Source organism: Sorex fumeus, unplaced genomic scaffold (assembly GCF_029834395.1).
Source record: "Sorex fumeus unplaced genomic scaffold, SorFum_2.1 ptg000008l, whole genome shotgun sequence".
Taxonomy (NCBI): domain Eukaryota; kingdom Metazoa; phylum Chordata; class Mammalia; order Eulipotyphla; family Soricidae; genus Sorex; species Sorex fumeus.
The window spans coordinates 73,352,640-73,379,848 of NW_026606065.1; the positions used below are offsets into that span (position 1 = coordinate 73,352,640).

A 27,209-nucleotide genomic window follows, 5' to 3' on the forward strand; every position below is an offset into this window, starting at 1 on the left:
ATAGGTATGTGCATATATATGGATATTGAATATAGACATATGTGAACACATAAACATACCTCTATTGGCCTCATCAACTTAATAACAATGTATACAATATAATAACAATATATACAAAGTGATACAATATAACACAACATGATACTTGTATATATTGTTTATATCCTCTTTTGAGTGTGGCCTATTCTCTACCTCATCCTTATACTGCTAAATAGTTTCACATAAATAGAAAGTCTCATTTGATATTATTTTACTAGTTATTTGGCACTAAACCTGACACATAGAACATAAGTTAACCATTCCTTTGCTGTTGAAAGCTGTGTTTGTTAGGATAATGTTAGCCTGCTTATGAAAAGAAAACTCAAATGCAGTACCTTAAATTAGATTGAATTTATTTTATTTAATTTCCTTGATATTGAAATAAACATCAAGGTTTACATGGTGCCAGGATCAGATTCTTTGTATCTTGCAATTTCAACATCTCTACATGTGGTCACTTATTCCAAATGTGTGCTTCAACCCCAGTGATTACCTCTGCAATCCAGGTAGTCAGAAGGGAGGAGGTAAAAAGGACTTTTCTAAAAAAAGTGATCTTTCAAGGAGACAGTTTCAATGATCACACCTAGTTGTGAGGGAGGGCTTTATCGAGGCTCATTTTGCCCATCTACACACTAGCACTCTTATGAAGAAGAGAACACAGGATAATGAAAGTAAAATAATAGTCTGAGCACCAACAATTATATTCTTTCTATTTTTTTGTTAATAATTTTGTGTTGAACATTCTTGTGCATATATCCATATATACATCTCTGATAACTGACATAAGATAAATTTTGGCACTAAGTCCAATAATCCAGAAGGATAATTGCTCAGCCTGAGGGTATGCCAGATTTTGAGAGTTTTGATATCTACTGCCAAATTGCTCTTCAGAAATATTGTACCAATTTCTACTCTCATCAGCAATGCAGGTTTGGGACAGAAAATGCTATTATAAGATTCAGTTTAATTTGACTGTTCAAAGATTCCGTACCTCCTGCAAGGAAGATAAAGATCCACTCATCTCAGTAAGCTAGCGATTGAGAAGATTTCTGGGTAGCGAAAGGAGGAGAGAGGGAGGACACTCAGTGCCAAGTGAATAGACCTTTTTCTATCTAATAACATCAAAGGAAATGCAATTTAAAGCTTAGCAATGAAAAGAACATTGTTAGCATTGGTTATTGAAAATATTTTCAAAGGGATGCATGAGAAGACAAACAGTATAATATACTGAAAAGAACATTCAATTTAGCACCAAAATATCTGCCTTAGAATCCCAGCTTTCATTTCTCCATCACTGTAGGCAAATTATTTAACCTCTATCAGGCTCATTTTATTTAATAAAAAATTAATGCTTCTATATCTCCTTTGTGAAGTTTAAATGTGTTAGTGTGAAAGGATTTGATCATCTTGTATCTGAGCTGAAAAATCCACTCTCCTTAAATTTTAGGATACCGCAATTCACTATTTTATATGCTCTATAACTGAATGGAGATAAGTAATAAATTATTTTCTTCTACTCTAAAAAAGAAACAATGTAAAACAGACTCATTTAATGAGACATTCCTCGTAGTTTTATTTTTGCTGATACTGTTTTGTCATTTTTATCAATGGTTTGTAACTAAATGCAATAAAAATTATTCCTGTGCATTAAAAATATATATCTCATGTACACAGCTCAATAAAATCACAACCTCACTCAACTTGTACACTAATCCCATTGAGTCTAAGAAAGTTTCCTTCTTCAAAGAGAAGCTAGTAGGTGGGGTGATGGAACATGAAAAAATTCTCCTAAATGGCATTGTAAATCACAGCACCTAGATTTTAAAATATCTTGAACTGGAAGTGACATAAGGACAGTGGTGGAAAGTCTTGGCAACTTTGGTGGTAAAGGAATTTTGTACAGAAAAATCATAAACACTGACACTATTATAGCCATGTTACCCTAACTATATTAAAAATGACTTTCATTTTCATTTATTCAAACAAGAACATGTCTCCTCATTGTCTCTTGGCAGACAACTCCATTCCAGGTAGTTCCTCATCACTATAGGGTAGTTTCATGTGTTTCCAAAATTAATGTAATAGAAGCGTAAATATCTTTTTTCATCTGCCTGTCTTCTTTATGCACCAATTACCAATTTTTCTTTATTGCTGATCATTGTTCTGTTGTTATTGTGGTTGTTGTTTTCTGGCTGTATCTGGCAGTGTTTAGGCCTTATTTATGTCTTAATGCTCAAGGAAAACTCCTGTCAGTATACACACACACACACACACACACACACACACACACACACGGAGGCTCTGCCTCCTGGATCTCATCCCTCTTCTCACATCTGGCTGCCTTGCTTTCTGAACCTCATATCAGGAGCTCGCAGGGGCAGGGAGGCAGCTTTGGCATGGGGTGCACTGGCCCTTCTGGAATATATATATATATATATATATATATATATAGAGAGAGAGAGAGAGAGAGAGAGAGAGAGAGCGCACCGGGGATCAAATCAGGTCAGTCAGCTACATGCAACCTTAACCCCTATATTGTCTCTCCCAAGTATTCTCTTTACAAATATTTTATCATTCATCTGTGTGGACATTTGAATTATTTACTGTTTTTCCCTCTGATAAATGACACTGCTATGAACATTTATATTCAAGTCTTTTGATGAATGCTTTTATTTTATTTTTTATTTTAAATGAAGGACAGATACATGCCTATAAAATAAAACACTGTAAACACTGTCCTCCCGTTGTTCATCGATTTGCTCGAGCGGGCCCAGTAACATCTCCATTTTGAGACTTGTTATGACTGTGTTTGGCATATTGAATACGTCACGGGTAGCTTGCCAGGCTCTGCCATGCGGGCGAGATACTCTCAGTAGCTTGCCGGGCTCTCCGAAGGGGCAGAGGAATCGAACCTGGCTCCGCCGGGCTGGCTGCGTGCAAGGCAAACGCCCTAGCCTTCTTAGCGCAGTAGGCGGCGCATCAGCCTATAAAATAGCTGAGGGTATTATTGTAAGTCCTTGGTTAGCTTTCTAAGAAACTGAAAAACATTTCTTTGGGGCAGAGACACTGGTGGTTACTCCTGACTCTGCTACGGACCACTCCTGGTAGTGCTCAGGAAAGGGATCAAACCCTAGTCAGTCATATGCAAGGCAAGCACCTTACTTGCTAAACACTGTACCCTCCCCAGCCCACAAATTTGGTACAACAGTTGTGCCCTTTTATCTTTCACAGTGAAAGAGACTTCACAGTCGTTCCACATTCTCATTGATGTTTGCTATTTATAATCTTTCTTTCTTTTATCAATGCCAGAGATAGAACACAGGGTTCGCACACATATAAACATGCACTCTAATACTGAGCCATGTCCCAGATTAAATATTCATAGTATTTTAACATTTAGGTTTATATGAAGAGTTATCTCACTGTGGGGTTTTTGTTGTTGTTATTTGGGGTTTTTTGGGAGGAAAGGAGGCACATATGGTGGTGCTCAGGGCTTACTCCTGGCTCTAAGATGAGGCATTACTCCTGTCGGGGCCTGCATTATGGCTGTAACTTGCATTTCCCTGATGAATAGGCTACTGGACATCTTTTAAGAAAACTAATTTTATGTATATGTGTATGCATTTAGGTATTCAGAAAGAGTGTGTGTTCTTTTCCTTGTTTTGATAGATTGATATCTTATTAAGGTATATAAGTTCTGTATATATTTTGTTTTGTGAAATGTTAAGAACTATTTTTCATCTTTAGTGAATATTTTTATATTTTTATTATTGAGTTACAAGAGTTTTTTGTATACTTTCATTACAAGTTATTCGCCAGGTACAGATTTCCTCTGCTATCCAAAATTATAAAGTTCTTATCAGTATGATTTGGTTGTTATTTATGGAGTGTTGGGGGTTCAGATGTGTTCCATATTACTTAATGGTATTAGCATTTCAGATCTTAAAAGAAGCAACTGAAGGGCTAGAGCAATAGCACAGGTGGTAGGGTGTTTGCCTTGCACGTGGCCAACCCGAGTTCGATTCCCAGCATCACACATGGTCCCCCTGTGCATAGCTGGGTGTGACGCCCCCCCCGCCCCCCCAAAAAAGAAGCAACTGAATCACACCAAATTGAGTAAAAAGTGAAACTGTATACAGATACAAAATGTTTTCCATGAACAATAGTTTGCCTTTTCATTTGTTCCATTTTTGTGTTTTTTGTTTGATTAGTTGGTTGGTTTTCTGGGCCACACCTGAAGGCGGACTCTGAAGACATATGGATGCCAGAGATCAAATCTGGGTCAGCTGCATGAATGGCAAGTGCCCTATCTGCTGTACTATTTCTCTGGCTTAACCTTTTAATTTTCTTAATGGTACATTTTGAGGAAGATTTTAGACTTTTTTATTTTGATGAAGTTCAAATTATCATTTTTAAATTTGATGATTACTGGTTTTTGTGTCCTACTTAGAAAATATTTTCCTATCCTAAAATCATTTTTATACCTTATCTTCTAAAAGTGTTTTGTTTTCAGCTCTGACATTTAGGTCTATGAATTTTTTAATTAATCTCCCTTATGGTATAGAGTAGAGAGCTGAAGTTTATCCCATATTTATATCCAGTTGTCCGGTACAAAAGAGGACTAGCCCTTTCTTTAATTATAATCAATTAAATTACATTTTCTTAAATGAATTGATCACTTAAGGATGGAGACCCACACTTCTGAATTCCCTAAAACTCTATTCAAAATGGATTAAAGACTTCAACATGAGACCAGAATCCATTCATTATATTGAGAAAAACAGGAAGAACCTTTAATGACAATAAATCTAGAGATATCTTCAATGATTCAGTGTCATTTGCTAAGCAAAAAGAATCAAACATAAACAAATGAGACTACATTAAACTAAGAAGCATTTTCACCACAAAAAAAAACTATGACTAGAATTAAAATATACCCCACAGACTGGGAGAGAATATTTGCCCACTACTCATCTGACTATGGGTTAATATTGAAGGTCAAAGAAAGCACTTGCAAAATTTAGGAAAACAACCAATCCCATCAAAAACTGGACAGAAGAAATAAACAGAAGATTCCTCAAATAAGGCATACTGTTAGCCAATAAGTATATGGAAAAATGCTCTGAATCACTTGTCATCAGGGAAATGCAAATAGAAACAACAGTCAGAAATACCACATCAGAGATATTGACGCACATCAAAAATAGCAAAAGCAAGTATTGGTGAGGATGTGTGTTTGTGTGACAGGGTGGGGGTAGGAGGGTTCGGGATGGGAATGTCTACTTACTCAAACTTTTTGGAAAACAACATGGACACTGCTAAATAAAAGCTAAAAATTGAGATTTCATATGATCCAGCAATTCCAATTCTAGATATCTACCCCAGAGGCACTAATCACAATAGTATGAATCTGGAAACAACCCAAGTGTCCAAGAAAAAAAGTGAATGGATAAAGAAACTATACGCGCGCGCACACACACACAAACACACACACACACACACACACACACACAATGAAACATTACCTGGCTATAAGAACAAAATCAGTTGCCATCATCTGTGATATAAAGAAGCATAATAAGGAAATAAAATGGCTAAAGGCAGCAAACTTGAGAACTGGTCTACAAAATGAAGCATATCTTGGTAAGGAGACGGTAGGAGGAGGAGGTGGGTGAGGGGCAGTGTTTTTACCAGGGGGGTACAATGAAAGAAGGAAGAAGACACTCTGGTGGGATTGGGATACTGTGTACATGACATTTTGTTATAAACAATATTTTTAATTATGGTAACTAAAATAAAATATTTTTAAATAAAAATATGATTTTGTTGTTCTTGATGCACTATCTACTCTTCTGACAATTCAATTTGTCTTTCTACTGTTGCATTTAGAGAAGGTGATTTTTCTTTTTCTTTATTTTTATTTTTCAAAAATGTATATTTACTATTCTATGTTTATTTACATTTCTGCATCATGTTAAAATAAGCTTCCCATTTCTACAAGACTTACATAATTTTGGTTCAGACTTCACTGAATATGTATTTCAGTTTGAGGGAAATGAACATCTTAACAGTACTGTTTGCCAACACATAATCATGGCATATCTCTTTATTTACAAATTTTACATTTCTCTCAGGAATGTTAATTTTTAGTACAGATATCATTTATATCTTTTCTTACATTTATTTCATCGATTGCCTCGAGCAGGCCCCAGTAACGTCTCCTTCATCCTAGCCCTGAGACTTTATTCAAGGCTCTTTAGGAGAATGAGACCCATCATTGTTACTGGTATTTGGCATATTGGGTACGCCACAGGGAGTTTGCCAGACTCTGCCGTGTGTATTTAAATACATCCTTGTTCTTTTGGTCTTATTCCTAGATATTTTAAATGCTTATTAATATTTATTTTATAGTTGTTTGATGTTCATAAAAAAAAGAGTTGAGGGCCAGAGAGATAGCACAAGTATTAGGACCCTGCCTTGCATGTCGATTTAATCCTTGACACTGCATATGACTTCTCAAGCACTACCAAGAAGGATCCCTGAGCACAGAGCCAAGAGTAAATGCTGAGCTCTGTCGGGTATGGCCCCAAAACAAATTGATTTTTTAAACTTTGATATATACTGCGACTTTAGTATATTTATTCATTCCAGTTTGGTTTTTTATGTAATCATCTTTTTCCATGTTTTCTTTTTGTGTGAATAAAAACAGTCTTACATCTTCCCTCTCAATGTTTATCCCTTTGTTCTACTTTCTCCATTTCATTGACTAGACTCTCAACTACTATATTGAACAGAAGTGGTGAGAACATATATCCTTGGCATGTGTTAAGTCTTAGAGGATGTCAAATGAATATAAAAATTGCAATAGGTATATATAATACACTCACTATCAAAGTATCAATAAAAACTCTTCTATTTCTAATTTTCTGAGAGATTTTATCATACATGGGTATTGAACTTTCTCCTCGTGTGTGTGTGAATTTCATGTATCACTTTTCAAATGTTAAACAAGCTTTAGATTCCTAGGCTCAACACCACAGCATCAAGGTGGATTTGATTTGGTTAAAAAAATTTACATTATGTAGATGCAGGTTGAAAGTAGACTGGACTGAACATGTTCGCCACTCAATGCCTCTTTGGCTGATCACAGCGCCCAGGAGGAGAGAGAGAACAGGGGGGAATGCCCTGCCACAGTGGCAGGGGGGGATGGGGGGATGGGAGGATGGGGGGAGGGATATTATCCTGGTGGTGGAAAATGGGCACTGGTGGAGGGATGGGTATTTGATCGTGGTATGACCGAGATCCAAGCACAAAAATTTGTAAATCTACAACTGTACCTCATGGTGTTTCACTAATAAAAAAGAAAAAAAAATATTTTTAAGGGCAAGTATCTCAATCCCTGGGCTGGAGCGATAGCACAGCAGTAGGGTGTTGGCCTTGCATGCAGCCAATATGGCCAACCCGAGTTCGATTCCTCCGTCCCTCTCGGAGAGCTCGGCAAGCTACCAAGAGTCTCTCGCCCGCACGGCAGAGCCTGGTAAACTACCTGTGACGTATTCAATATGCCAAACACAGTAACAACAAGTTTCATGATGGAGACGTTACTGGGCCCGCTCAAGCAAATCAATGAACAACGGGAGGACCGTGACCGTGATGAAGTATCTCAATCCCTACATGATGCCTCGAGCCTAATAAAATTTTATACTTGTAATAATTACTAACCTTTTCCTCTTAAAAAAATTACATTATGTTAATGAGGGAGAGCCCGGCAAGCTACCGAGAGTATTCGATATGCCAGACACAGTAACAACAAAGTCTCCAATGGAGACGTTACTGGGCCCGCTCGAGCAAATCGACGATCAACGGGAGGGGCCTTTACTTTACTTTACTTTACTAATGAGGGTTAACAGTTTATATTTTACTAGTTTGATGTCTTTTTCAGGCCAATGACTGTCTTATAACCTGAATTTCTTAGCCTAGGTTTCAAGCTATGGAAAGTTCTATTCATTTCTCATACCCTTTAATTTAGAGCATTCTATTTCTAAACTCTATCTTTGCTGAGAATTTTGGCAAAGGTGGTCTAGAGTCAACTTTAGTACAAGACACGATCCTTTCTTCTAAGATATGACATTTCATGGGTCTCAGATGAATGTCTCCTTGGGCTGGATTATAATTCCAAGATCCTTAAACAATTTTAAACCATTCATTATCTCTGCTTTACTGTTAGTTCTATAGTAATAAGCATTATGTGATTTTTTTTACCACACACATAGAGGTATTTCTGTCCTCAATTAAGCATTCATGAGAAGTCCTATGTGTTATGTCTGTATTACTCCCTCTCTCATCACCCAGAAACATTCATTTAGAGTGTGTCTAATGCTCCCATAGGGCAGATTTTATCCACCCCAAAAGCCCCAAATCTTTATCTCTCTCCTTCGCTAACTACTAGACAACCATACTCTGTAGGGTCCCCATCATCCTGTACCAAGTTAGAATCTGGGTGAAGAGCAAGTGAAAATGGGAAAAATATCTTTCTCTCAGAGATTGTGCCTCTTGTTCAAACCTAAAAATAATTGCCTCATATACTGTTCAGTTTTAAATTAATTTATAACAAAATGCAAAAGTACTCAGTTTTGTTTTATATAAACTCTGACTTGTGCTGCCAGAGGAATATATCAGAAACATTAAATTTAATTATTAAGGAGCTGGAGCAATAGCACAGTGGGTAGGGCATTTACCTTGCATGTAGCTGACCTGGGTTCGATTCCCAACATCCCATATGGTCCCCTGAGCACCGCCAGGAGTAATTCCTGAGTGCAGAGTCAGGAGTAACCCTTGTGCATTGCCAGGTGTGACCATAAAAAATTGATCTTTGAATTTTCTCAAACTAGAGTTTAAAATAAGATGGTTGCATATAGAATATAGGCAATTGGAAAGTATCATTGTTTTTGGCCATTTTAAAATCTTTTCACTTCTTTCCCCAAAACTCTTTCATATTCACAATATTATATAAAATTTGTTACCAATGGCCATCTACTAAATCAATTTTAAAAGTCAAAATCAACTGATCTTTATGGCAATCGAAAAGGGAAAAATTATAATTAAGGGAAGCATACTAGAGTAATCCACCAGTGTGCTAAATTAAGCTTGTTTTTTTCCTGAAATCGGTTATGCTTGACCTGAGAGACAAGTGTGAAGGAGTTTCTAGAAAATAAGGATCTGTACATAGGTGCTAGACACAGATCTTTAACCCCCAACATTTAGGAAGAAAATAATGAAGATCTCCACTTTCTTATAACCCATCAATTCCTCCTACAACTTCCCTCCTCTCTCCCTATCTTGGAGATTCTTTTCTTGTGTCAAGTATATTTTGCTGCATATTAAACTCTAGCCTGCCCACACGGCAGAGTCTGGCAAACTCCCCATGGCGTACCCAATATGCCAAATACCAGTAACAATGATGGGTCTCATTCTCCTAAAGAGCCTTGAATATAATCTCAGGGCTAGGATGAAAGAGACGTTACTGGGGCCTGCTCGAGGCAATTGACGAATAACAGGATGATTTGTGATTGTGATTTGTGATTAAACTATCCAAACTCAGTGGCTTAAGCAACCTTAATTTTATTTGCTCTCATTATGTTCATCAGTCGTGTGGGATGAGTTCAGATAGCTGGTTCCTTTTCAGTTTTTGCCTGGGATCAATTATTCCTATAGTCACCTGTCGAGCTGGTTAGTCTATGCTGTATCCACAAATCAAATGACTGGTACTGGTATCAACTGGGTTTTAGTGTGGCAAGCAAGCTGAAGACTTCTTCACATAATGGCTGTGTTCCCAAGAACAGCAAGAGCTGTAGCAGCCCTGATGAACAAGCCCTTATTAAATCTCTGCTTAGGTCATATTTGCTAATGCCCTATTGCCAAGCAAGTCACACAGTCAATCCCAGAGTCGTGTGGTAGAGGACTAATAGAGGGTATGGATATAGAAAGTATGATTCATCAGTGCCATTACTGTAATACTCTACAACATTTATTATAATATCTAATCATACCCCTAAGCCCGTGTGCATTTGTGTCATCTTTCTAGAGCAATTCTTCCGTAACACAATGTGCTTTTTCTATCAGAGGATACAATAACCTATAAAATCAGAAAGATGGACTGCTGATTCCTAAGGTTTATTCCACCTTAGCAATTTGACACACATAGCCAGGGCTCCAATCCCTTTAAGTACAGTTTTCATTTAGCTACAGGTACAGGTAACACCATTGGTTGTTTCTATCAAGTCTCCATTTTAATGGAGGAGTAGTGTGCCATAAGACTGGCAAATGTGCATTTTATTAACCCTGTCCATACATGTTCGTTCTTTACAAAATACAAATTCAAGTCTGATAAGTTATCTAGGCATAATTTTAAAACTCACAGGTCTCTTAACATTCATTTTAATCCTTCCATTACACTTGAGGAAACAGATCCAGAAATATCAAGTGGCTTGCTTTAAGTAGGTCCCATAACAAGTAAATGGGGAACTGAGATTTAGAATCCAGGTGTTGCCATTATTATACCCATGTGTTCTTATTCAGTACTATCCCAACTCTGCTTTTCATGTGATACAATCCTGCTTTTATGAACTTCAATATGCATTTCAGGGGACTGTTTGATGTCTAATGTTTGCTTAAAGTGCTTTCCCTGAAAGTGCAAGGGCATGAGTTCTAAATCTGAGCATCCTACTTTACCCCATGTTCACACTATACATACATAAATGCTGAGACAACCCTAGTAGTTCTGCTCTTAGGGATCCCTAGTGAGGAAAATGGTTCAGTGACTTAGAAGGTACCAAGGCAAAGTGTGAGGTTCTGAGCTTAATCTTTGTGTCGTGGATATGCCTCGTAGATCCTGACAACCCTATAATGTGGGGGTCCCAGCCAATGGAAACATTTTAAAAATAAAAACATTTAAAATATATGTATTATAGTCACATGTTTTAAATGTAGAACTTTCTAATTAATGAAGAGGATGCAAAGTACATACATCTGGAATTCTCTCATTTCAGAGAGAAAGAATTTCATACACTAATTCCAGCTCATGGAGGGAATGCATAATGAGTGGTATTTGAAGTATAGATGCAGAGATTCATTTCTGAATTTTATCACACATTATTTAAGCAAAAGCATTCTGAAGCCTCCACTCTTTGAGTCAACTCTGAAACTAAGGAGTTCCAGCAACACCAATGCTGCTTGCCCATGGGAATGATCCTCAAAAGTGATTTTAATCTCATATATTTACCTGCTAAGAGGTAAGCAGGTAGATACTTAGAACTACTGCAGTCTCAGCACTTTAGGATCAACTGTGTTTTGCTACCAAAGTCTATCCTTAAAGAAGATCTGGGCTGGAGAGAAAGTGTAGCAGTGAAGGTACATGCCTTGCATGCACCCAACCCTGGTTTGATCTTTAGCACTGCATGAGCCCCCAATTATTACCAGGCATCCTCATTAGGTCCTCACCTTGAACCATGGTCCAAGTTGGTCAAGAAACACAGGGAGAGAGCTCCAGGTTCCCTGATCTATGCTTTCGAGTTTCCCCATAACTTCCCCTCCAAAAAAAGGTGTAAACCATCTGAAAGAATAATCAAATTGTTTTCTGTAACAGCATAGACAAATTACACTGAAAATAAAAGTATCTTCCACTACTTATGAAACCGAAAGACTCTTTCAGAGCAAACAAAGGAACACCAGAAATGGAATATCGCAACTGCCTCGGGCAGTTTGGGGCTACTCAGACTTCCAGGACATTAGAAGTTCCTGTGACCTAGTACCTAACATGAGTTTTCTAGTTACAAATCCACAAGAAGTCTATTCAGCTACAAATCACTGTGAAATCTATACAAGATGACGTTAAAAATCCAAATTCATCTTTACCAAGTGAAAGGTGTACTAACAGGAAGAAATATGAGCAGGGCATGGGGAGAGATACATATGAAAGGTACTAACACACCAATTCACACTCTTGTCAGACATCTCTTTAGAGCTCCTGTCAGCAGGAAGCCAATTACTTGGGAAAGAATGAGGTTTGTTTTATGAGCACAATATTACCAACACAGCCCCTTCATCCTCACTTTAAGGTAGAATTTTGCATTTCCAATAGGAGCAAGTGTTCGGCTGCTGATAGCCTTGGTTTGCCTTGGAAGTTAAAGCACTGGGAGGGCTGTGAGAGGAATCAACAAGCTCCTTAACTCTACACACTTAACTTTTATAATTAATCTATGACACTTGATTTGCAATAATGTGCAAAGGAAATGTAAGGCCCTCTGCGCACAGTCACTGAACTATGGCATGTCTTTTAGCCTGGTGGGCTTCTTAAGCTCTCCAGTGTGACAAGGCTTTCATGTTTTTTTCACATGGGAAGGCTCTTGTCTTCATCAAAGAGCTTGAAACAGGAAAAACATCAGCTTCCATCATAACTAATAGATATTATTATTATTATTTAATAATGTAATGTTCCCTAAGAAGTGGCAAGCTTTTGAAACTCTACACGTTAAAAAAACTGTTTCTATTGAAAAATAATCTTTGCCCTTATTCTGAAAGCACACACATCTGATCTGTCTCATTTTGTTTACATATCCCTTTCCTACATATTTGAGGAAACAGATAGCAGAGTTCTTAATTACTTTGCACAGTATGCTTGATTAAATAATGGTGGAAAGAGCCTTGCTGTGCTCCTAAACATCTGCCAGATTTTTCCAGGCCAGGGTAACATTTTACATAACAAAAGAAAAGGATTAAAGACATTTGACAGATCTTTGGGATGATAGAAATACCACTTGTACCCCTGAGCACAGTATTCAGTGCTTCTAATTTTTCATTTTTGTCTCAAAAAGTCTCACTAAGTTGACCATTCAATCTATAAGATTAATACAACAAACTCTAAGATCAATTCTTAAAGAAAATTCTATCATGGCATTTTTTAAAAATCACAGATGCAAAATTTCTTAAAACTGCAAAAGAAAGAGATTTTAAAAGAGAATTTATGAAATGTATTTAGTGACCTTCTTGGTAGTAGCAGTTATGGCCGTGTGATATTTTTTCCATGGGGACTTCTTTGATTCATGGTCTCTTTGATAATGTATTTATGTCTTCACTTCTAGACATTTGTGAATTTACTAGTTATTTTTCATGATTGAGTTTGGATGAATGCCACTGTGGCTGGATAACATACTCTCTATTATCTTGATGTTTGAAAATCTGTTGAGGTTTTTGAGGGATTCCACTGCAGTTATTGGATACATTTTATGGGTGTCAACTGAGTCAAATATGTCAAACATGGCATCAATTCCTTGATATCCTTACTAGCTATTTTCTTCTTCTTATTAACCAATGGCTAAAAGAAACTAAAATATATTATACTCAAATTATATAAAACATATTCTAAATTAGATTATATTAGGTATGTTAGAATTTCTTAAAATGTGTGGATTTGTCTTTTGTTCTGTTTTGGTTTGGGTTTGGGGGTGGGCACACCTAGCAATACCCAAGGGCTATTTCCTGATCATTGCTCATGGATCACTCCCAGGAACCAAGTCCTGGACTTCCACATGTAAAACATGAGCTCTAACCCTTTGATCATCTCCCCAGCCTCTGGGTTTGCTTTTTCCTTGATTTTGTTTCTATCAGTTTCACTTTATAAATTATAAGAATTTGTTATTATAGCCATAAAATATTTAGCAGCATTCTTTCCCAGAAGATTAAGCATTTTATTATTCTGAAATATTCTAATAATTCTTCTTTCTTAATGTCTTCTTGGTGTGTTATTAGTTTAGTAAAACAGCTTTATTTGGGCTATTGTTAATAAGAAAAATCTCCATCATCCTTTTACTGTCAACCTTTTTGCATCTTAATTTTTTGGTTGTTTACTGTAAGCTAACATTTTCCTTAAAATCCAATTGAAAATACTTGTATTTTTATTGGAGTATTTATTATTTCTTTGAACGCACTTACTGTTGTATGTAGATTTAAATTTACCATCTTTTCTTTATTCCTCATGATCCATGTTCCCTTTGCTCTCACTTTTTATTCTTTGCCTCATTTTGTTGTATTAGTTAATTAAATAACTTAATTAAATGCTTGCTTCCAGGGCCTTTTATAGGTCATTTACACACCAGGTACCAACATTAGTCTAAAAACAAAGGTCATTTTCACCAAGAAGCTTGCTGTCTTTCAAGCTTGCCCCTTCCCATAGGGCTTCTATCCCAAGATTGCATATTCATAAAAACAGAGGAGTACAATTTCACTAATCACAGATATTATTGTTCTAACACATAGTTCCAGCAACAACCTGGTATCTTCAGATTCATCAGTATCAGATATCCCAGAAACATGGGGGCAACTAGGTTTGAAATGGGCATGCTCCCTCACTTCTGAGAGCTCTATGCACCAGAAACTTTAACTTCAATCATCCTGGAAATTTCAACTGACACTACTAAGAACAAGTCCTGAATGATGATGTTGTCCTTTTTATTTGGTCTTCAAAGGTTTGGTGGACCTTCAGAATCAAAAGTTTGATGGACCATGATGCTAGAAACTTTTCAAAGCAATGACCCAATGCATTGGCTTTCTTAAGGCCTATGCCACTTGTTCCTGGATTGCTACAGAACAAATGTCCAACACATTTCCAGCTGCCCCTCTACACTCCTATAGCTTCAGCAAACAACTTCTCAAAAGCCTCATTCTAGTAAATGTGTGCCAGTCTCTATCAACAGAAAATTTCTGCTGGTCTCTGGAAATAATGTCAATTTTAATAAGGGCCTGTATCTATAGTTGAGATATAGTAGGTAGGAACTGTCTTTTCCTAATATGAACAGATCAGTTACATCAAAGGATGCTGACCATCGAGGAAAATATTACTCTCATCTCTTTTTTGGTCTAGCTGCTATGTGGAAGTGACTGATGTTTAAATAGGGCCTCTTGGTTTTAATTATTTATATTATTTCACTTTCCTTTTATTATCTTGTTTACTATACTTTTTACTATGTATCCTTAACTTTCACCAGTTCATAACACAAGGACCAGTGGAGAATATAACTTCATGATGCTTCTGTCCTATGGGTTCTTAAACTTGATAAAACGATATATTATTATGATACACTTTGAAAACTCTTTTAGATTCACTTATATATTTACCCTTTGCATCGCTTTTCATTCTTCCCTGTAACTTTATGCTTCTGTCTACAAAGCATGCATCATTTAGAAAAAAGCTCACTCTACTATTTATTATGACATAGGGCAGCTGATGACAAAATTACCAAAAAGAGGTCTGGCATTATTTTTTCTGCCTTAAATTTTGAAACCCGAAGTTTTCTGATCTATCATTGCTTTCGTCTAAGAATCCCAGAGTGCAGCACCATATTGTGATATACTTAGAGATCACCACAACATCACAAACCACCAAAGTTCTCATGTCATAATAACCCCTGCCATAATGACCCCCACCACCCACTCTGTCAACCCCTCTCACAACTTCCCTCTGGTGCATTATATGTTTTTCATAGAGCCTAATTTACATTTTCTCGTGCATTTGCTTCGATTCTTTGGACTCCACATAAAAGTGAGCCCATTCGGTGACTGACTTACACTTTCTGACTTATTTGGCTTAACATGATATGCTCCAGCTCCATCTGTGTTCCTCAAAAGGCATAACTTTACCTTTTTTAATAGCTGAATAGTACACCATTGAGTTACATAAACCACAACTTCTTTATCCAGGATAGCAGTTACTGCTTTTTTTGGCTTTAAATATACTCCAGCCTTTCACTTTAATTCATGTTTGTTCTAATATTTTATAGGAGTTTTCCATGTGCACAATATAGATGAATCCAGATTTCTTTTTAAATATTTCTAGATTGTCTTTTGATTGATGAGGTAAGACCATCCACATTTAGGGTTATTGTTGATATGTGGAACTGTCATTCTATCTTTCATTTTCCAGTTTTTTTTTTTGTATTTTTAGTGTTACATTTTCTATGAATTGTTCGTTTCTGTCTTTTCACTTGAGTAGTTTTCTCTAGTGATTATCTCATCTTTTCCCTTTTTTTCTTTGACTGTCAGATTTTTGGTTTTTGTTTTGTGCTTGCTTGAGGTTTGAATCAATGTTTCTAAATTGTGTGTGTGTGTGTGTGTGTGTGTGTGTGTGTGTGTGTACTGACTCATTGATTTTTGACTAAATAAAATCTATTCTATTCTTCCCTTTGGATGTACTGTTCTTCATTTATGAATTTTTATATTTCTTCTTGTGAAAAACAATTTATCACCATATATGTGAGATTCTATTTTTCTTTCTATGAACTTTAAACATTTCCTGTAACACATGTGAGGGCAGCAAATTGTTTATTTTAATTTTTAATAAAATTGTTTTCTCCATTATATTTTAATGGTAATTTCCAGGGTGAAATATTCTTGATTTCAAGGTTTTAATATTTTAGAATTTTAGTGTATCATCCTACTCTTTCCTGTAGCACTTTTGAGAAATATTATGAACGTCTAATCAGGGTGCCTTTGTATGTTACATATTTTTTGGCCAACTGTCTTTAACATTTTCTTTTCTAGTGACTTTTGATAAATTCACAACACTATGTTTTGGTGTAGGTCTTTTTGCATTTAGGATAGGTTCCATCAGTTTCTTTTATGATTTTTATAACTAGTATTTACCTTAGGTTTGGTAGTTCTCATTTATTAATCTGTGAGTATTTGTTCCTCCTCTCTTTATCTTCTTTTGTACCCATTTTCTTGTGTTTTCTTTCCATGTGGTCTGATAGCTCTTGAGGGTACCTTCAATTTCCCTAAATCTCTTTTCTCTCTGGTCTTCCGTTTGAGTCACTACTGGAATTTTATCTTCAATTTTATCTATTCTTCACCTTGAAAAGTTGAGCCTGTTTGTTACTATTTTCATGGAGGCTTTCAATTTTTTCCATAGCCAGTGTCTGGGAATTATACCCCAGCTCTGGTGGTGACCTCTCTCTGCCCCTGTAGTTCTTTTATTTCATTTATGTTTCATCTGTATTAGGTCACTTAATGTATCTCATTAATGTTCTTCGCAATGGTAATTTTAAAATTTATTGTCTGTTCGGCTCCCCATTTCTATGTCATTATGATTGATTGTGAGGCATTTTCTTTCTCATTCACTGTTACAACATTTAACCTTTTTTGGCATTTGCTATGTTTTTCCAGTAAGAATAAATACTTAGGGCTCTTGGTTTGAAGAGTTTGTTTCTCAGATCTTCAGATGATTGGGAAAAGAGGGGTAAGTCTGTTTGGGTGTTCTTCAATCACTGCCATGGATGGCAGAGACAGCTTGGGAATGAAAGCTCTCACAATTCCCTCTCCTCTGATAACCAGACCTAACTCTCAGCTCAAGAATTGTGGTTCCAAGTCATTCTTCTAAGCCCAGCTGGGTCTCTGCTGCTGTGAGTGCTTACTCTGGAGATTTTGCCTGGATTTCTAGTAAAAGAAGAGGGTTCTTTCTGAGGCTGGTCTGTTTCAAAGCCCTGCCTGTTCTACCACAGCAAGGACTGAGCTACAGGACAAGTTTGTGTATCCTGAGGAACTGTGAGCCATGGAGGTTTATCACTGAAGTTGAGTGAGAAAGGTTAGGGAGAGGCTTTCCCTTCTGAAACTTTCATCCTGACCTTAGGTAGCCAGGTGGTGGCTCCTTCTCTACTCTGGAAAAGAGTTTTCTGGTGGCTTAGAGACCTCAGGCACTTTCCATGTTGAATGCAACTCACACAGCTGCAAACCCCCCTCTCTGAGTCTGAGCTGCAAGGCAGGATTGGTAGCCCGAGGCTTCTGGTCCAGTATTTAGTGTGAAAGGGGGCTCTGCCTTCCAGAGTAGGTCTGCCAAAATTGCCAATGTTGAGAAATCAGTCACAGCAGGGATTTTAGTGTTCCTTGACTCTAACTTCCTTTTAAATTTTTGTAGAATGCTTGGTCATGAAGCCCACAATGGGACTTCTGTTGCAATCTCTTCCTCCTTTCATTCAGAGGTTCTAAATGAGCCCCTAAGTAAAAAATATGGTCAAAGTGTTCACTAGGCCTTATATTTGTCTTATGTTGAGTTTTTCTTTCTTTTTTTTTCTTCCCAGATCACACCGGCAATGCACAGGGGTCATTACCAGCTTTGCACTCAGGAATTACTCGTGGCTGTGCTCAGGGGACCATAAGGGATGCTGGGAATCGAACCCATGTTGGCCGAGTGCAAGGCAAATGCCTTATCAGCTGTACTATCTCTCCAGCCCAATGTTGAGGTTTTCTTATAGCCTATCTTCCTGTTCACTATTTTGCTCAGGAAATTTTTATCTACTATTAAACAGTGGGTAGGGCGCTTGCCTTGCATGCAGCCGAACCAGGTGGCCCTGGTTCGATTTCTCGGCCCCTCTCAGTGAGCCTGGCAAACTACCGAGAGTATCTCGCCCGCACAGCAAAGCCTGGCAAGCTACCCATGACATATTCCATATGCCAAACACAGTAACAACAAGTCTCACAATAGAGACATTACTGGGCCCGCTCGAGCAAATCCATGAACAACAGGAAGACAGAGCTACAGTGCTACAGTAATTTTTCACTTTCAATTTTACTAATTTGGTATTTCTAAATAATGGGTTTGGGGAGACACCCAGTGATAGTCAGAACTCATTCCTGGCTCAGAAATCAGGGATCACTCCTAGTGGTTCTTCTCAAGGGATCATATGTGGTGCCAGGAATCAAACTTGGGTTAGCCACATGCAAGGTAATTGCCCTAACTCTACTAGATCTATAGTTCCTTTGACTCTTTCATTTTTTCATAAGTCATAGAAACTTTATTTTAAAACAAATGTGTAGGAGTTTTCCTGACCCACAAAATATGTTACATGAACCATATGAGGCAAATATTTAGGATTTTTCATGACTCCAGACTCAGTTGCATGATTACATATGGAAACAAAAATATATAAAAACTGGATACTTTATCATTTTCATAAGTCGCATTATCTGTTAGATGTCAGAACATAGAAAATTATTTATTCTCTCACTAGTATGTTTTATGTCCATTTATTCATTATATCAGTCAAAATAACAGGAAAGATAAAATCTTTCCTCCTTATATCAATTCATACTGTAGTTATTAAAGAGGTATCAGTCTTACACTATTTATTCTTTTTTAAAATTTTTTAATTTAATTTTTATTAGTGAAACACCATGAGGTACAGTTGTAGACTTACAAATTTTTGTGCTTGGGTTTCAATTATACAATGATCAAATACGCATCCCTCCACCAGTGCCCATTTTCCACCACCACAGGTCCCAGTATCTCTCCCACCCCCCATAACCCCCATCCCACCCTGCCTCTGTGTCAGGGCATTCCCTTTGGTTCCCTCTCTCCTTTTGGATGTTGTGGTTTGCAAAAAAGGCATTGAGTGGCAATCATGTTCTTTCTATAGTCTACTTTCAACACGCTTCTCCCATCCTGGGAGGATCCTCCCAACACCCTTTATTTGGTGTTCCCTTCTCTATCTGAGCTCCCCTTTCCCCTAGCATGTGTGGTTGGCCTCCAAGCTATGGAGTAAAATTCCTTGTACTAATCTTGGTCTCCTATTTTGTTACTTTATCTTCCCCAGATGAATGCAATCTTTCTATGTCTATCCCACTCTTTCTGATTCATTTCGCTTAACATGATACTTTCCATGTAGTACCACTTGTAATGTAAATTTCATGACTTCATCTTTTCTAACAGCTACATAGTACTCCATTGTGTAGACGTACCAAAATTTCTTTAACCAGTTACTCTTTAATCTGTTCTTGCACACTCAGGTCTTTTCCAGATTCTGGCTATTGTAAAGAGTGCTGCAATGAACAAACAAGTGCAGATGTCACTTCGACTATACTGTACTCTGGGATATGTTCCCAGGAATGGTATTGCTGGGCCAAATGGGAGCTCAATTTCTAATTTTTTGAGAATCGACTTTGAGTATTTCTTAAAAGTTATTATATGCTCAAATTCTCCATCTTGTCTTTTATTTTCATCATGTTTATTAAAGTTACATCAGATAATTTCAATATCTGGGTCTCTTCCAAGTCTGTTTCTATGGTGCTTTTTCTCCTGCTCTTCTGAAACATATGCTTCTTCCTGGCACTGCCTGGTGATTGTTAATGAATTCCAGATATCATATATAAAAATTTGAAGAAATAATTTCAAACTGTGGATGTCAACTTCTTCAAGACAAAATTTACTTTTGCTTCTGATAGGATAGAGAGTGTTCTTCTTCATATGATCAAAAATAAGTTGATTTAAATCTGGATTCAGATCTGTGAGGCAGGTCTGTTTCTGAGCTACCCTCTCTCCTCCATCCAGGGGCCTAATATAAAGTCCTAAGAGAATGCCAACTTCTCCCTCTTCAATCCCATGAGACCACGAAAAGCTTTATTTGGTTTCTCAACCTTTCAGATGTTAATTTCTACCCTATTTCTCATCCTCTGTGAAGCTTCTTTGGGACTTGCAAATGCATTATAGGGAAAATCATATCAAAATTTCAAATTTCTCTCCAAGATTTTGGCTCTTCAGGTTGTAGTTGCTTTGGTATCTCTCTAATGCTTTAAATACACTTTTCATACAATATATTTTGTCTTTAATTATTTTGGGGTGGCCAAACCCAGCGGTGCTCAGGACTTACTCCTGACTTTGTGTTCAGGAGTACTAGGGGTGCTGGGTATCAAACACAGTTGGCCATGTGCAAAACAAGCACTCTACCTGCTATATGTACTATCTTACCAGCCTAATCTTTTTAACAATTCACCATTGCCAAGAATTGATACCCCTCCAAAATTATTTTCTAGTATTTTTAACATTAAATCCTGCGGCAACAGAAAATTTGACCATTCCTATAAAATCCTAGATGTCTTAGATTTAGCAATGAAGAGATTCATTGCTCAGGATAAAGTGGCTCCTGTTTGGCCAAGGGCAAGTCTCAGCAGCACAGAGCAGCTGTGAGCTATTAGCAGCCACCATTCACAGCAGCTGGCAGATTTATGCATTCGGTGAAAAGGAGATCTAGGAGGGCATCAATAGCACTGAGCACAATGGGTTTCCTGATAATTTCAGTAATGTATATTTTTGTACTTTTTCAGTTTTTATCTAGGTCTTTCTTATTATTTTTACCTAACCCATTGATAGCCATTTAGCTGTTTTTCCCTCTTCAAATGAAGGCTAAGAATGAGTTAAGGGAAAAGGTGAGCCCTAAATTTCTGTTTGTCCGTCTGTCTGTCTGTCTGTCTCTCTCTCTCTCTCTTTTTCTGTCTCTCAATTCTTTGTCTCTTTCTCTGTGTCTCCCTGTGTGTCTGTCTCTGTCTATCTCTCCCTTACACACAAACATACAAATCTCCAAAAGCGTTTCTTTTTTGGGGGGTGAGGTGGTGAGCTATCACATTTGGGAATGCTCGGGTAGTACTCCTGTCTCTGTACTCAGAAATTACTCCTGGAAGCACTCGAGGGACCATATGAGATGCCAAGGATTGAGCCTGGGTCAGTTGCATCTGCTGCGTGCAAGGAAAACACCGTAACTGCTGTACTGTCGCTCCAGTTCCGTCCAAAAGTATTTCTAAACCAAATCACCTCCCTCTTCCAGTAGTATATTACACTAAGATTTTTTATTGAGATCACCTTATTTGGCAAGCAAACCTCATCAGCAGAGTACTTTCAAGATTCTGTTAACTTAACTTGGATCTTACTAGAGTGTTCAATTGATCCATAAATAAAAAGCTGTCACCTACCTTTTCTAAAATTTAAATGTCTCTCTGTTTCCCTATTTCATTGGTCTGAAATTCAATGACATGGCCTCTCCTGAATTTAGGATTTTCCAAGCTGGACTCAGGACCCAACTTTGGTTCCAAATCCAAAGGATACCGGTTGAACTCTCTCTGCATTTGGTTCTATTCCCATGGTGACAGAGGAGTGGGCAAGTTTCTGCGGCTCAACCAACCATGAGAATGAGATGTCAGAAAAAAATCCTTCTGGTAGTTGACACACTTTCTCCTTACTCTCACTCACATAGCAGTGACTAGAGGGCACGGAGGACCTTTCCTTTAACTCAAGAGGAGGAGAGGAGAAAAAATTTTGATTCATTTGAAAACTTCAGAAAACTTCACCAAAATGATGCTTCTTAGGTGAAGCCCTAAAGGAACATTCTCAACTTTTTAAAAACTAGTCCCTGTTTGTATTCTGTCTTAATTGTGTTAAGTAAACCCTTGTCCTTGATGCTGCCATCAGAACTCATGAAGTTTCAGAAATATTGTGCTTGTACCTAACATAATTTTCTGTGGCATTTTATCAGCTGTTTGTTTCTAAACCATTATTTTAAAAACTGAAATGTTTAACTTAATATAAAATATACCCCCTCTGGAGAGGAAAATCTTCAAGTTTAGAAAGGACCCAGAGAATGGATGAAATAGGTCATACCATTGACATCATCATCCTACTTAGTGACACAAAGTCTGAATTAAGTCTAATTGTAAGAAATAATTTCACGTCATAACACCACCACACTGGCCAGAGCGTTCTTTTTACTACACTTCCATGGGATACTGCAACCTCAGAATGCGCCCAGTTGCTTTTATTATATCTGAATCTCAGGAAGTCAAGTATAATGTATACTCTCTGAAGATGTTTAATATCACCTCTTAAATTTGTCCCTAGCATTTACTGAGTGTTTGACTCTGACTTGGTGTTGAATTATGGAACCAATGAAGAAACAAGTCACTTTTTCAAGGAGTTTATGGACTACAGGAACCAAAAATAATAGATCATTAAAAATGAGCAATGATAAAGATGTGCATGGGGGTTGTAGGATGCAGGTCTTTGTGTGGAATTCCACAGAGAGTACCCGTGTATCTTGAATACTGAGGAGGGATTTCCAGAGATATTCAAGTTGTCTTAAAGGACAAGTAACAAATTGTCTATCCTCAGTGAATAGGTGGTTTTGGGTAATGTAGGATAGCATTGGGTTTGTCCTTTCAGTCTTGCCACAGGGAACTTAGTTTACCTTAAAGCAGTGTCCTTTCTGTATGGACACAGGAAGACAGTTAATATGCTTTTGTAACTTGTGAGCTGATTGACTCTGAATAATATTTACTCCTGGACATCTGCTTTCTTGACTCAGTTGGCCTTAGTTCCTAGCATCTTAAAAGCAGGGTCCCAATGAGGGACTGAATGGACCCAGGGCAAGCTGTGAGTTACCCTGGCATCAAAATGGGCCAGGCCAAAACACCACAATACTCAACTATAAGTTGAGAGCATGGTCATGGACAAATGCTGTCATGACCCAAATGTAACGACAAGACTAGGACCCTGCTGGGGTTAGGAAGACTAACCTGGTCTGAGGACCATGGTCTGGAATATATAGTGAGATGTCCTCAGGAAGAACCAAACTTTAAGTTGATATATCTCTTACTGTGCTCATACAGAATGACATTGCTAGAAATATTAGAAGTAGGTTTATTACAACTATTTAAGTGGATTATTAGCTGAGAAAAGAAGAAAGCGACACACCCTGGATGAGATCCTGCCCTTAAGCGAATCTCCTAGTAATCTGGAGTAATCGCCTTAGATGAGATTTTATCCTTGAGTTTATCTCCTGGATGAGTGGTCTTACCTCTCTTTGTTGATTGGTTATTATTCAACCCACCTTTGTAGCACTACCCTATATGAATGCTCTATGTATAAGACGATAAGAGTGAAGGGGAGGCAGAAAAAGAGCCAGTGAGTCATCAGAGCAAGAAGCAGGAGAGGGGGCTCCAGAAAGAGAGGCAAAAGGGGAATCAGAGGAAAATGGAGAGAAAATTGGAACAAACTGCAATTGATACCGACCAGCCTGGCCCTCATTTCTTCCTTTGCCTGCCCATTGTCAACAGCCATCCTGATCCAGTCCATACATGGAGGCTTGAGAGCACCAAAAACAGGAAAGCATGATTTAGACTCACAGATCATTAATTTAATCATAGGATTGATGGATTTGTTACTGAGCCCCCAAAAGCAAAGATAGCTGGTAGATATTTGAGTGTATAAAGAATAAAACTTGGGAGAATTTAGCTTAAGTACATGAAGAGACATCCATAATTATTATTAGAACTTTGAGAATGGATAGACCCATACAGGGAAAGTAGAGTCTACCTTAAATTTCTTGAGTCAAATGTCTTCTATAGTATCTGATGAGAAGAATGGGTTATGTTTCCAGGGGGAAAATTCAAACAGAGAAAATTTCCATTTGCTTACAATGAGGCATGCAGATTCATGATTAAGAAGATACCATGGGCAGGAAGATGGCTAGAATGAGAGAAAGCATATACCTAGCATGTTCAAGTTTCTAATTTCTATTCCTGGCTCAGCTTGCCTCTTTCCTCCCATGTATCTACTGCCACATCACTGGGTCTGAACCTTATAAGAAAAAAAGGAGAAAGATCATTCTATGTCAGTCTTTCTCCCTCTAACTTCACTCAGAACAATACTATTCAGGTCTCTCCCACATAGCAACAAACTTTATGACTTTATCTTTTTTATGACTAAATAATATTCCATTATGTAAATATACCATAGCTTTTTAGTCAGTCATCTATTTTTGGACATGTTTTTTTCAGATTTTGGCTATTGTGGGAAGAGCTGCAAGGAACATAGTGGTACAACTGTCTTTTTTCCATTTTGATTTTGGGTCCTTGATGTATATTTCAAGAAGCAGGGTTACTGAGTCAAATAAAAGCTTGATTGCTAGAGTTTTTAGGAATGTCCATAAAGATTGGACACTGATGAAGGATCAGTTTACACACTGTATGCCTGAAATATAATCATAAAAAAACTTTGTTATTGCACACTGACTACATTTTAAAAATAAAACAATATATAGTAAGAATGAAAGTGAATGAATGCAAACTTCCTGAGCCACCCTTTGTAAAAAACAAAGCACACTGAAGGTTGTGTGTTCACAGGCTCTCTGGACGACTCTGTCTCACTACCCATGTTCGGTGCTCTTGAGCCACTGTGTGTGGCCTGGATCGGGATGGCTGTTGGCCAAGGGCAGACAAAGGAAGAGACACAAGGGCCAGGCTGGTTGATCTGAGTAGCAGTTTATTACAAGGAAGTTTATCCCATAGAAGAAATTTATGTTATGGAGAGCCCAGGTTCTCTCCAGCATGTGTTCCCCCTTGCTAGCCTCTACACAGTCCATTTTGCCACCCTGCTCTCTCTCCTCTCTCCCGCTCTCTTGTCTCCAACTCCCCTGCAGTCAGGCTGACACTGCACCCCGTCAAGTAGTCAAATCAACTTAAGAAAGCCCATCCTGAGGACCCACCTAATAGGTATTCTAAAGCCCTTCCTGACTGCCCAAGGGAAAAATACCTCCTAAGGTGTTTTCTCCTTTCCTCAGTCCAATAACTATCAACATACCAATACTAGCTATTTTTTTATGGACACAGTAAGAGATCACATTGAGGCTTATAGGGCAGCTCTCCTAGGAACATCTTGCCACAGACTCAGACTACAGCACTCAGGCTAGATTAATCATTCCTAACCCTAGCAGGGTCCATATCTAGTTATTACTTTTTAGATGATGACAGCATTTGTCCATGACAAAGCTCTTAACTTATAGTTAAGCATTATGGCACTTTGGCCAGGCCCATCTCGATGCCAGTGTAGCACATAGCTTACTGCTTGCCCTGGTTCCATCCAGTTCCTCCTCAGGACCCTGCTTTTGGGGGCGCTAGGAAGTAAAGGCAACTGAGGCTTAGGTGAGAGAACAGATGCCCAGGAGGGAAATATCACTGAGAGTCACATTACAAAAGCATGTCTTCATTTGTAAATCTATAACTGTACCTCATGGTGTTTCACTAATAATAATAAAAAAAAAATCATGAAAAAAAAAACCAAAAGCATGTCTTCTTGTGTCCATACAAAAAGGACATTGCTCTGAATAAACTATGCAAAGGACATAGTTTGCATAGTTTGCATAGGGAGAAGAGGAAAACAATATTTACAAGTCAACAGAGCACAAAGAAAGAAGTTACAAATAAACACAGAGGAATGGGAGCACTGTGATGGGAGCAACCCAATAAACCTAAACTATCTGAGTCTATACAGGAAGGGCAAAACAGTGTTATCCTACTACCCTCAAAGGCATACAGGGCAAACTTCAAGAGAGCATGCAAGACAACGCTCTCCTAACTATGGAAACTTTAAAAAGTTGAGATTCCATAACCACTTTTATTTTTATAACTGCTTAACTATGTACTACCTACCTTGAAACCAGGACAGTCTATAAAGCCCATAGCCACAAAAATCCAAAACCAGAGGCAATTTTGAAATATACATGTGAAATGGAGTAAGATCTATTTGTGTCACAGCTCCAGAGAATATATCATGCTACAAGTAATGAGTTCCAGTTTGTAAGGATTTTTACAGCTCAAGAGAAATTGGCTTTTCTAAAGCTTTCCCCTTCTGTGGGTTGCCTTAGCACTGTGTTTATACTTCTACTATAAAACTTGTTTCATTCCTTGTTCACATGCCAACATTTTCCCTTCAAAATTTTAGGATCCTTGTAGAGAAAGATCAATTTTAGTTTATCTGTGCCCACAATGCTCTCTCCTTTACCCCTCTAGCCAACCCTAGTCCATTCACTTCCACTGCCTCATATAACTAATATGAAATCTTGCATATTTAGTAAAAATTTAACTTAAACTAATTAGAACTGCCAACTCAATCACAGAATCTTCTTACACTAGCAAAACAGAATTGAGACATGTGGAAGATAATGGAATCTAGAGGAGGCATCAAGTAAATGATGTTCACCAATCTAAGGCCTGCACATAACATTTCTCACATGTGCAACATTATAAGATATAGAATGAGACAAAAGGTGAAAAAGAGTTACAAGTTCCCATAGACAGATGGAGATAGTTCTCTGCTTATTACCATACGCAAACTATCTCCTACACATGACACCACCATTTACACAAAAAAAGGGGACAAAACAGATGTTTGTACAAAAATAGATCATCTCTGGGGTCATAAATTGACCCCTTTGCTCTATATAAACCAAGACAGAAATCAAAAGACTTATGCAGGAATTCGACCACAACTTAGCCTTGCTTGCTATATAACACTGTAACTAAAA

The 27,209-nt window shown here is 37.7% G+C and overlaps 1 non-coding gene and 1 pseudogene across 1 annotated transcript; both read right to left on the minus strand.

The window, feature by feature from the left end:
• The window catches only part of LOC130018228 (protocadherin-8-like), a 55,674-nt pseudogene that overhangs the window by 12,252 nt on the left and 16,213 nt on the right, over nt 1–27,209 (minus strand).
• LOC130019509 (small nucleolar RNA SNORA16B/SNORA16A family) lies at nt 14,867–14,996 on the minus strand. Its single transcript, XR_008791831.1, has one exon. It is a non-coding gene; the product is annotated as a small nucleolar RNA SNORA16B/SNORA16A family (small nucleolar RNA).